Genomic DNA, 13,745 nt, shown 5'->3' on the forward strand with positions numbered 1-13,745 from the left:
CTGGATCAATTTTGGAAATGGTGGACATCAGTCATTTTTACTTACTCTATATTGGTTAGAACTCACATAAGCTAAAACATCTGCTAACACAGAAGCTGAAACCTATAAGGAGAAGAGAAACAAATAGCTATTTTCTTTCAACTCAGGTCCAGGTGCCTGTAACCACCCTCAGAATTCTTTGCTAACATAAATCTCAAGTCTGATTTATTTCTTTGTCACCCAGTTAAGTTGAGAAATTAGAAGAAAATGAAACATATTTTGGTAAGCAACTAGCATTATGGCATTAATGTTCTCTCCCTCATCCTCCCTGACCCCCTGCTCTGCATTCAGTTATTTTGCTTAGCATTTATCCAAATGAGAAATTTAGTAGACGCTTTCAGGTGTCTAATACTTGAATGATAAGTATTTCTCTCCATCACATCTAGACAGGACTCCATGATCCCAAACACTTGCACCTAAAAGAGAAACTGAAAACCCTTCCTCACACGCTGTCAGATATATATATAATTGCATGCCAACTTTTCTTTAGAAAGAAGATTGGAAATGGTCCATTTCAAGAATGAAATCTTGATCGAACATCATCATAAGGAGCAGGACATTTTAAATTAATTCACAGGATGTATTCTCCTTTACATAGATTTTTGTACTACTCTTGATCCTTCCTTGAGAGGTTTATAATTTCAAGTGTTTATTTTCCTAGTCCATTTAAAGGGAGCTGTTAGGGTAGAAGAGAGCTTTTGAGCTTGTTCTGTGCTAGTGCAAATTTGGGTTGCCATGACTTTATTTTTAAAATTACTACTTTTCTTCTGTTTTCTGTTTTTTCTATTCTTCTGTTTTTTTCCAATCAATTTAGTAGATTAAAAATACAACTCCTTTATAAACCAAATAGGCTTTAAGCTATATATTTCTAGGTTGTTTCATGAACCGTAACTTTTTCTCCAATGGTTTCCAAGTCTGTCTTATTCCACTTAAAAAAAATCAATCCTTCTTTCTCTTAATGAAGGCTGTTTTGAGGTTGACAAAGTGATCCTTTGTTTAGATGCTAAGAATTAATGAGTATTTTCCACTTTCTCTTTCATGTCTTATTTCATACTTCTTGAGGTTCAGAAGCAGTTATGTCTTTCAAGCTGTGAAACCTCAAATTTCTAGACTTATCTTAATCCTGGAATTTTACTAAAAACTTGTTTATTCTTGCCTGAGGTAAAATCTTCCTTACAATTACCTGCTATAAGTACAAGTGATAGACACTAACACCTCTCTTTTCAACTATTACCCCTAGAGCAAGTCTTACTAGACACCTGGTCTGCCTTCCAGATTGTTCAAGGCAGTTCTCCACCTTTGAAAGGATTGATTATTTTACCAGAACTAAACAGGATGCTCAACTGTGTAGCTGTCTACAACTTAAATGCTAACCTACTACTGAATACGTAGTTTCCCTCCCCCCCCACCGTTAGTCTTCTACTTCAAAAAGATTAATGTAGGATTTAGAAAAATGTTGGTGGTTGTTAATCCTAAAACTTCATTGACTACATCATACATTTCTTTCTCTCTTATGTAAAAATCCAAGGCATGTCAATTAGTTCTGCACTCTGAAGAAGGCTTTGCTGTAAGTTATCTTTTAGTACATACTTTGTGCTTGATATCAACTTCCAGAGAAGTTGAGAAGCCAGAGAAAGCAATCTGACTGTATGTCCAGGGAGATGAGAAATGAATGGTTTTGACTAAATCAACAATCAGTCTTTTCCATGGTGTCTTAAACAAATAGAAGTTTGTTTTTCTCATGTGATAAGAAGCCTCTATCTAGAAGGCCCAAGCTGGTTCACTAACCCTGTGATGACAATTAAATGACACTGTTGTGTCTCCATATCCTGCCTTCACTGTGTTTGAGAAAATAGTACCCTCTCCTGAGATTTTTCAACAACATAGTAGCCAGATCTGAGTTTACTGACTATTGTGACAAGTGAGGGAAGCCCAGAGACTAGCTATTTTAACTAGGCCAATTTGTAATGTGTTTACAACCAGTTCAGCGAATAGAGTAAAAAGCAGTAGGGACCCTGGGTTAATCCTTCTGCCTTTCAGGAAAATAGGATTCAATATTCTAGAGGAAAGTCTTTCCTTGATATATACCTCCTTTTCTATCAGAAAACAGCACAACACATAAAATGCCCTTTCTCCTAAAAACTTTAAGAAATATTTGAAATGAATCAATGCCTTACACAATGCCTAGAACACAGTAAGAAATGAATGTGTGTATATGTGTGTGTGTTTGAAATAGCTAACTGAATGAACAAATTCACTTGTACGCTTGCATGAATAGAGGAGTGAAAAGGAAATGACTTTCTCACAACCCTAACAAATACCAAACAGATTGAAGTTGTTAAATTTTAACTGTAAATTAAAATTGATCATTTTCTCTAGTTACTCTTTATTTGTAGGTAATTTATGCCTTTACTAGCCTTAATAGTTTGTATTCAAGTGTCATTCCTTGAGGTGAAAAAAAGAAAAAATAATCCAGTAAGATCCAAAGAAACCCACGAAAAGAAATCACTCAAGGAGAAACAAGGAAAACAATCTAGTGAAGACCTCCACACTTTTAGAAGGCACTAGCTCTTTTCTTTTTCTTTTTGTATTGTTTTAAAAACCAGTAAAGTGCTAAGTGGTTGGTGTGTGTGTGTGTGTGTGTGTGTGTGTGTGTGTGTGTCTGAAATAGATTGTGTCAACATTGATTATTAATATGCTTGGAAATCTGATGTGGTTAAAAATAGCAAATTCTATGACTACATGTCCACAAGTCACTCTCTTTACTTGCTCATTCTGGTGATGAGGTCAGCAAGGGAAAGACACGAGAGACAGAGGCTGTGTGTGCCACTGCTGCTGCTGCTGCTGCCACTGTCAAAATGAAGAGGCCAAGGCCACTTCACAGAGTTGCTTCAGAAGCCACAAAGGACTTCCTGTGATGTCAGGCAGCCTACAATCACGCAAACGCTTGCCCCCAAATTCTTGTCTCTGACATAAGCTGCCATTATCGAGCAATAATTATTTCTTCTTTTGAGGAGTCAGCTTGCCAATCACTCTGACATGCTTTCCGTTTGTTTCAATGGGTACACATTTTCCTTTTGCATTTCTACAGGGCGAGTCTTTGACAGATGAAGTGAAGTTACTTTCAGTGACAGTCAATGCCTTTCTGGATGTCTGTCTGGCTGTCCCTGTGCAAAACAGCTCAGTCCCTGCGGCAACAGAGTGAGAATAAAAGTATCTTGACAAGCTCATCTCTCTTGTGGAGTGCCCTGGGCACTGGACACTAGTGCTCTGATCCCAGGCTCATGCTGGGAAAGCAGCGGGTGGATGGCTGTGGAATTCGCTGGTGGGGATGGAATGGCCTGGAAGTGGGGAATTTCAGCCAGGTGTTGGCATTAGGGGTTTAGGCAAATTCTTTTCAGGTTTGTACATAGAGATATGTGTTTCCTAAAGTTAAAAACTGGCATTGTGAAATTTCTTGTAAGAAAACAGGAAAGCATTTTGACTTAGCTTGTCAGGAAGCGTATCATTTGTTCCAGGTTATTTCTTCTTGGAGACTCATATTTCAAAAACATAAGAGGAAAAATATTAAGACTGATTTTTGCCACTTTAGGATAAGCTAGCAGCAGCATTGTTTTGAGAATTGACCTTACTATGGGGTATCTTGAATGCAAAAAGGGACATATATGCATACATATGCATATATTTATGCATTTTTACATATGTATATGGTATATATGAGTGTATATAACATATGCATATGTGTGCATGTGTATGTGTGTGCATTAAGTTTTTCTTCATTGAAACTGGCATTTCTCTGTTACACTTTGTGTTTATATTCTCATCCTCCACAGATATAACTTAAATCTCTGTGTACTTTTTCAAATCCAGAATGTAGCTGATATAGACAGTGTTCACCCTCAAGGGGATTGGCTAGATAACACATTTCTGAGTTTTTGAAAAAAGGAAAAGGAAAATTGTACATGATGTGCATGTCAGCACACCTCCTATTATTTAGGCTTTTCTGCTTTGCGTTATTTCTTATTAAAAGATATGATGCCACAAACCTGCTACTTTACCCTGTTCTCTAGCTTCCTGAGAAAATTACCTGTGTACAAAAGTGGAACATGGACTTATACTGATGATACTGCCCACTGTCTTTATTCACTCAGTTATAAAGACCAGTAGATTTTTACTTTTTTGCTCATTGCTTTCCAATCCTGTTGCCATATTCTTGGTCCAATATACCATTAATCTCTTACCTAAGGTATCACAATAACCTCCTTTTTGCTGACCTGTGTGCACATTTAGTTCATTCCATGGATTCTCTGACTTCCACAGTGTGGTCTTCCCCACATAAATGTAAATTGAGGATGTCATTTCCATGCCTGAATTCTTAGTGGCTGTGTCTAAAAATATACAACAAAATTCTTAATGTAATATAAATGTCCTTCATGCTTTATCTCTTTACAGAATTTGGGTGTCTTTTTTGAAGGTGCATGACCTCCTGTTTCATGCCTCTAGATCTTCTTACTTGTTATTTTATTTTTCAAATTTTTCTTTTCCCTGTTCTTCCCTGAGCTTATCCCCACATACACTTTAGAAAACATTCAAGTACCTCTTTAAGTCTTGTCTTACCCACTTAACTGGGTCAATATTACAATTGTGTATTCTTTTCTGCCCATTCATATTGCATACTTGTTTACAGCTCTCATCACTGTACTGAGATAGCTGATTTTATTTTTTATTTGAGAAATATCTGCTATGATCAAGTGAATGTAAACCTGACAAAGTCTGAACCTGTCTTGGTCTTCCTTACTTTGTATCCTGCTGAGGCACACACTGCCTTGAACATTACTTAACCAGTCAGTCTGTGTGGAAGGAATCAACTTAGAAGAGAGCTGCAGTAGAATGTGTCTGGCTGAGTCACCCAGATACAGTCAGAATAGATTGGAGAACAGAATCCTTCAGAAATAGCTTGGAAAGCAAACATTATATAAAAGAAACTAGACTTCTTGAAGTCAAACAAATGGGAGTTTGACCTCAAAAACTAAAAGTGACTATCAGGTTATTAAAAAAAAAAAAACAACACAAAAGAACCCTTCTTGCTTTTCTGCAGGTACCCTGCAACTAACTGGCAATCCAATCTTTTGGACGAGTCCACAAACTTATTCTGATATATATATATATATATATATGTCTTGCTTGTTGCACAGGCCCCATCTGCCCTGGTCTCAGAAACCAGAGCTTGTTATTCCAGCTGATGCTTCCTAATTGGAACAATCCAGCAATGAGTGTCAGTTTGGGGGACTGTGAAACATATCTGCTGGAGCTGAGTTTGTTTACACTTTGCCTGTGTCATCATTTACAAACTTCAAAAAACACATTGACAAATTCCCTAGCTGTTTTGGCAGTGCTTCCATCAATCAGCCAACTAATAGCACCAACATTTCTCCTGGGCTATTATAGTCACTTCAATCGCTGCTGCTGCAGCCTCGTGAGAAGATAAATCAGAGAGGTTCTTTCAGATGGTCTCAAGTACAACACCATTTTTTTTTTTATTAAGCAGTGCTTCCCCTCCTTACTTTGCTCTCCTGCCCTTCCTCCAACCCCTCATGAACAATTCTTTCTGCTTTGTAAATTCTTTGCTACATCCATTGGATCTATGGCTTTCCTTTGAGATGCCTATGCAACATTATTGTGGAATGGGTCCATTTATTATTTTGAGAATTTGCGTGTCCTCTTCAGTTACTCCATGCAGGCTTCTCAAATCAATAAGTGTATTGTGTTTCTGCCGACAACAGGTGCCTGGCTTCCCAGGCCCAACACACCCTCTGAGATCAGCTCACATGTCTAATGACCAAAGCACGAAAACCTGAAACCATTCTGCCTTTCAACCAGGTTCTTTGTGCGACAGCGTCAGACAGCAACTGTATCTCTAAGACAGGGTGGCTAAAGTATCTTTACTCTTGCACTTTATGGATTTCCTCTATGCTAAAGCCTCGCTCACTTTGCTGCAAGGTATAGAGATTGCAAAACAAATGCAATGTCATTTATACAGACAACTTTTTTTTTTGTAGTAGCAGTTCCTCTTAATTTTTTTTCTCATTTAGAGCTTGCCTTTCTTTTTTCTTCCCAAGTGGATCTATCTTAAGCAAAAACATGTTAAAAACAACAGTTACCATGAAAAGTCCTACCTCTTCCAACATCCTCACTATTAAGAATTATGACCACATTTTCTCCCTTCCCTCCACACACATTCAGAATCTGGATGGTGAAAGAGGAGAGCCTGCCAAACTTGGCAGATCAGGTGAGGAGGGCTGGCTCGGTCTCTGCTGCCCAGCTGGAGTGTTTGCTGGCTCTAGTGCCAACTGGAGGGCCAAACAAACCCGAGACTGCTTTGCAAGTTGCTGCCTGAGTGATGCCGTTAACTCTATTACTGAGGCCTCTATTCATCCTAAATGATCCATGGTCCTGGACAAAGAACTAACTGCAGCCCTGATGTAAATCTTGGCTCTGTACCTGACCAACCTATTAATCAGAATTTCAACTGGGCCTTGGAAGTGATTTTCTTTCATGTGTATGTCAGAGAGCAGATCGCAGTAGGCTCTTCATGTAAATGATGGCATCAACTTGATGCACGGGGCTTTGGAGGTCTGAATCTGTGCTCCCGGGGAATATTATTTACCCTAAAAAAATAACCTTTCTCCTGGACATTTAACTAATGGAGACTGTCTTCATGATGAGCAGTATCTTTGATTGGCTGGCTTTATCTTGATGCCGAAATGACCAAATGACAGTCATCATCTTTTATGTGTGGAAGGACTTTTCAGTTGACAGAGAAATGAATTTGATTTATAGTTTTTTGTTAATCAGGCATGGTTGCACATGCCTATACTCTCATGCTTAGGAAGCAAAGGTAGGAAAATCAAATTTGAGGCTAGACTAGGTTGTACAGTGAGACTTGTCTGAAAACAGGAAACAAAGGTTAGCTTTTTACAGGCACATTTATCCCACTTAAATGCTACATAATAGACTTAGAACTGTTTTTAGTTACTTAACAATAATTAGCTACTTGTGCTAGTAAAAGCATTCATAAAGACAACTGGCTGATTATAATTCACTGACCTCACAAAGAAGAAATATTTTTGAACTCTGTTTTAGCTTCAGTAACATGAGAAAGGCTTAGGACAGAGAAAGAACCAACATTTGTTCCTTGTGTACATTGATGATTTTATTTATACACGATCTAAAAGTGGAATATTGAATGTAAATATTTTAGTGTTTTTACAGGAGACTGTTGGTATGGATATTTTAAATAATAAAATGTGAGATTGAAGTCTTGTACACACTCCATTTAAAGGATACAATTCTTGTGACTTAAATATTGACATAAAGTTTTAAACTATCCCTATTCTAAATAAACTTTTTCCACTATTACAAAAATACTCAGCAAGAGTACATTGGAAACTGTATATACTGGTATTAGAACTAGGGAAGTGAAAGGGAATATCAAAATTGAGAAACAAAGGATAAAAAGACAAATGACTACAAAAGCAATACTTGCAAAACTATTTGGTGTAAACCAACTGAACAACTCATGGGGGGAGAGGGAAAGAGGGAGGAGGGAGGGGGAATGAGGGAGGAGGTAACAAACAGTACAAGAAATGTATCCAATGCCTAACGTATGAAACTGTAACCTCTCTGTACATCACTTTGACAATAATAAAAAAATCTCTAAAAAAATACTCAGCAAATAGACTATGAAATAAAAGCAAACCATAAAAATCAATAAACTGTGAGTTAAATTGATTAAGTGTGAACAGTAGTATTTGCTGCTCTGACTGAACAGGCTATGTGGAGTAGAACAATAATCTTGACCCAAGTTCTGGTTTTGTACTCTGCAACTTTCTGCTGCTAATGTATGATGCAATTACTAACCTACTTATGTGTTGATGATCTTTATCATCTGCCATTTTTCTTAATCTGTTGGTTATTTGATCATGTGTCATACACGAGTTGATTCTCCAATTCTGGACAAAAATTGGATAAGAAGCCACATTTTCAATGTTCCAGACAACTCAGAAACATGTTTGCATTAAAACAATCATTCCCAAATTAAAACCCAGAATTTAAAAAATATTTTAAAGACCTTTTTTAAATTTGAAAAATATATCATGCGGATATACACTGCTTTGAAGGAATATTCAATATCTGAGAATATTACACTGTTCATTAATTGACTAATCCATAGTCAAAATCCACTGAGCTATCCACTGAACCTTCTCATGCTACTTTTTAGAACACAAGATTAGTCCCAAATGATATAGTGCAATTTAACACCATGTATTATGTGTCTGGTATGTACCACAGAGAGTAAATAAGAGAATAGATCAGAGGTATAAGAAATAAAAAGTATTATAGATTTAGGTAATTATAATGCAAACCATCCATGTCAAATATCTCTGAAAACTCTGATGCTTGATTGTAAAGTTTAATTTTGTCCCACATACAATAATTTCAATAATATTGTACATTTAGTTTGAATGGACGTGACATTCTTGTTTTAAAAAAATAGCTTGCTAGGAATTTCCTTTGAAAAACTTGAGAAAAAATCTATGCATTTTTAAAAGCAGTAAACATTCCTTTTACTATGACTGGACAGTAATTTGAAAATTTCAAGTCTCAATCCATTTGTAGAAATTTAGCTTGACATGGTAGCAGCCATCTTGAGTATAACTGCCATGATTTCTCCAGAGTATTATCAGTCCATTTCTTCTGCATAGTTTCCTAGGAAGCTATACATAGACAAAACCATTAGAGAGGTATGTGAAGGTTACAACCAGACCCTGATGCCAAGGATGTACCTGACTCTTGATGTTAGCTTAAGATAAACCAGGTACATTCTTTCCAGGATGAAGTCATTTGTGTCTTAATCCATATGTATACACCCCTCTTTTAAACAGAATTGTGGAGAACCAACTGATCCTTGCAATTGCCCAAGTCAACACTTCTGTCAGTAAGTCTTCAATAAATTGTACTCTACCTCTATTGCTTCAGTGTGATAACACATTGAGACTGGCCCTCACATGTTAAGGCTGATTCTTCCAGAATTCTATCTTCCTTGATTATTATTATTATTTTTTATTTTTATTTTTGGCCAGTCCTGGGCCTTGGACTCAGGGCCTGAGCACTGTCCCTGGCTTCTTCCTGCTCAAGGCTAGCACTCTGCCTCTTGAGCCACAGCGCGGCTTCTGGCCGTTTTTTCTGTATATGTGGTGCTGGGGAATCGAACCTAGGGCCTCGTGTATCCGAGGCAGGCACTCTCGCCACTAGGCTATATCCCCAGCCCCTTGATTAGTATTATTAAAGTTTCATACTATCTTTTTTGAGTTCTGTGACCTTTTTATCTCTTGTTCACTGTAAATGTGCATGGGTAAACTATATATAATATGCATGCATTATACTTTTTATTAGTGGTGAAGAATTTGCAATTATAAATGGAATGAGCAATAGTTCAATTCCCAGCTTATGGGAGGATGGTCAGATGATTTACTATTAATAGCCAGGTGCAGCTGGGTGCCATTGGTTCATTCTGTAATTCTAGCTACTCAGGGGCTTGGATCACTGTTTGAAGCCAGCATGGGCAGGAAAGTTCATGAGACTCTCATCTCCAATTAACTAATAAAAGGCTGGAAAAAGAGCTGTGGCTCAAGTGGTAAAGTGCTAGCCTTAATCATAAAAGCTCAGAGACAGTGCTCAGGCCCTGAGTTCAAGCTCCAGGACTGGTACAAAAAATAAAAATGAAAAGGCTTTCTTCCTACTGTAAAGCCTCCGAGATACTAATAACCAGAGACAATTCTAATATATCCTTGTCAGAATTCTTTCATAATCTGAGATCCCCCAAATGGGCAAAATCTGATAGGGAAATAGATTTAGTTAGGAGTCATGAAAATGGCAACACTTCCTAAAGGCTATCTACAAATTCAATGCAATATACTGACAATATCCTGATATTCTTTAATGAAATAGAAGAAGCAATCCAAAAATTCATATGGTATAATAGCAGAAACAACCCTTAGCAGGAAAAACAGTGCTGGAGGAATATCAATATCAAACTCCATTATAAAGTTGTAGTTATAAAAACAGCTTGGTACTAACACATGAACAGGCTTGAGGACCAATGGAATGGAATTGAATACCTAGAAAGGATCCCACTGACCTATGGCCACTTAATCTTTGATAATAGAGCCAAACTATCACATGAAAGATAGACAGCCACTTCAAATGGTGCTGACAGAATTGGATATGCAGACATGGAAAACTCCTTACATATCACCCTGCACCAGAATCAACTCCAAATGGCTCAAAGATTGCGAGGTAAGAGTACACACCCTGAAAATATTACAGGAAGGGGTAGAGGATACACTAGAGATCCTTGGCACAGGTTGAAACTTCCTTAATAAAGATCCAGATAAATGGGATCACATTAAACAGAAGAGCTTCCATATGGCAAAGAGCATAGCTAGCAAGATAAACAGAAAGCCTGCACATTGGGAGAAGATCATTACTAGCTATACGATAGACAGGGGCCTCATATAAAAAATTTACCTAGAGCTCAAAATATTAAACCCTCCAAAACAAATCCTCAAAGAAATAATCACTCCACCAAGAAGTGGACTAAAGAATTAAAAAGAGACTCCTCTGGAGAGGGAATAAGAATAGCCCATAGACACATGAAGTAATGCTCAATATCTCTGTCCATAAAAGACACACAAATCAAAACTTCATTGAGATTTCACCTCACCCCATTTAGAATGGCTATTATCAAGAAAACAAATACATAACTGATGCTGTCAGAGATGTGGCCAAAAGGGAATACAACTAACTACACTATCAGTAGAAATGTAAACTTGTTCCACCACTCTGGAAAAAAGTATGGATGTTCCTCAAAAGACTAAACATAGATCTTCCCTATGACTCAGCAACCCCACTTCTGGGAATTTATCCAAGTGATCAAAAACATGGCCACATGGAAGTTACCAGCGCAACTATGTTCATTGCAGTATTATTTACCATAAATAAGATATGGAACCAACCCAGATGCCTCTCAGTAGATGAATAGATCCAGAAAATGTGGTATATATACACACAATGGAATTCTATGCTTCCATCAGAATGACATCACCCCATTCATAGAAAAATGGAAAGACTTGGAAAAAGTGAATTAAGAAAATAAGTGAAATTGAGTAAGCCAGATCCACAGAAACATAGGCTCCATCCTTTCCCTCATTTGTAATAATTAGTGTATAACTAGGATAGTTCTAGCAGAGAATCACAATAGCTCAATAGCTATACACATAACAGTTATACATATAACTATATAAAATGATGCTATTTGAAATGATCTCCAAGATAGGAAATGAGGGATTTTTGCTTTTGTTTTAGTTTTAGTGTACAGTGTGGAGTTCTTTCTTTTTTCTTTCATTCTATTCCTCCCCTCTTCCTTTAGTTTATACTCTGTTATCACTGTTTTATATTTTGGTACCTTGTGTCTTGTAGATCCATTTATCTGATTTGAGGAAGGGAAGGGGAATAGCAAAATGGTGAGGCAAAGGACAAAGGGTGAACCAATGCAACAGTGATAATCGCAAGACACTACGCTGGAAATGAACTTTACAACTCAGGGGGAAGGGGAGCCAGGGGGGATGGAAAGAGGGAGAAAAACAGGGAGGGGGTAACAATGTGTGACAAGAAATGTACTCAATACCTTACTTACATAACTGTAAACCTTCTGTAATTCACCTTTACAACAAAATAAAATTTAATTTAATAAATCACTTAGGATAAGCCTGCTTAACCTGGCTCACATTGCAGGTCTAGCCCCACTGACAGAGGACTCTGTCATTGAAGTTATATAGGGACCTAGATTGCAGACTCTACCTTGGCACATGTAATTGTCAAGGCAAGAAATATGGGGGACTGTGGTGACTGAAGTCCAGCTTTTAAAACTTGTACAAGAAAATGACACAAATTATATTCATATTTTGTCACTTAGACACACCTAAGTTTAATGGGCACAGGAAAATATAGTTTATAGATGATAAAGGAAACAGATTGGAATGATTGAGAACAGCACAGTTAAATTAGAGACTAACAGTATATCCCCACAAAGAAGTTGAACTTTACCAAGGGAGACTCATCAGACACAAAACAAACAAGAAAAAAAATCAGACAGGATGACAAACAACTGCCCTTTCTACTGAAAAGAGTATTCAACTAATAATCCAAAATGCACAAATAGGTAGATAAAAATAAGTTAAGTTATAGAACAGGAAAAGAGGAAAGTGAGATGCTCAAGAGAGAAAAAGGAGAAAGATAAAGCAAAAAGAATGAGCAAAAAACCAAATCACACTAGTAGATCTGAAGCATCATCCAGAATTCATCTTAGAGAGATAAACAGATGGAAGAGAGAAGGTAAACAGATGGGAGATAATCAAGAGCAGTAAAAAAAAATCACAGAGGCTGTAATGAAATGGTCCAATAGAAGTTTAATAGGAATTATAAGACATAAGAACAAAGTGAATCAGGCACACAGGCAATGCTGGGAGAAATCATGGCTGAAAATATCAGTAGATGAGAGAGAGAGTAAGATTTTTTTTCTAAACAAAAAATGCAAAGAATACCTGCTCAGGATAATAAATCCTTATCTAGTTCTGTCACAGTAACACTGCTGTATGTGACAGGTACAAAGGAAATAATAAAGGTGAATAACAAAAAGACAACAGAATGACCACAGATTTTTATCAACTCTACTGGATATTCCAATGTAATTTCAGGCTCCAAAACCTATTCTGGGCCACTGTCAAAAACATACTGAGGAAGTTTTATGTACTGGGATGAGGACTCTAAGAAATTATGACAATAGAAAAGCAAACAAGTAGTTCTTGCTCCTACCACTTGTATCATGTCTCCATCCTTTGTTCTCTGGTTATTTTTGAGATAGAACCTCATGTTTTTTCCCAGACCAGACTATGATCCCCGTATTTTATATTTCTTTTTGTAGTTGGATTGGCTGGTGTGCCCTTTTTCCTCTTGAGATGGGTGTCTTGGTTATTTCTTTTGCCTGGATTGGTCTCAAACTGCCATTTTCCTAAGCTCCTCCTTCTGACTTGCTAGGATTACAGGTGTGAACCACTGGGGCCCTCCTGAAGATGTTCTCCTGATGTCAAAAAAAAATCACAAAATTACTCTTTTATAGAATTTTATGTCTTGAGATTCCAATAACTTAAAATTTATGTTTTATTTAAAATTTTAATGCCAGATTCTTCATTGTCTTCTGGAGACAAGACAGTAATTATTTGCACCAGTGATAATATTACAGGTTAAGCAACACTCACAAGTCAGAAAGCTGGCAAGGGTGGGAAGAGGGTTGAGGAACTTAGGCACTCTACTCATTTTATTGAAAAAAGTATTATCTTTAGTCGTATAAAGGAGGGGTTACTTAACGAAGCAGTTTATGAGTACAATGCATCTTGATTTCTGTCACACCTTCAACATTCTCACCCCCCTTTGGCCCTCCCTTTCCCTTATTTTTCTAAATTTTGTGGTATATACATTAAATTCTTAACTGCTTTCTTCTTCCTTCCTCTCTTCTTTCCCCTACCTCTTTCCCCTTGCCCATCCCTCTGGCCACCCTTGTGCATTCCCATTTCCTGGTGATGATT

Source organism: Perognathus longimembris, chromosome 4 (assembly GCF_023159225.1).
Source record: "Perognathus longimembris pacificus isolate PPM17 chromosome 4, ASM2315922v1, whole genome shotgun sequence".
NCBI classification, from domain to species: Eukaryota; Metazoa; Chordata; class Mammalia; order Rodentia; family Heteromyidae; genus Perognathus; species Perognathus longimembris.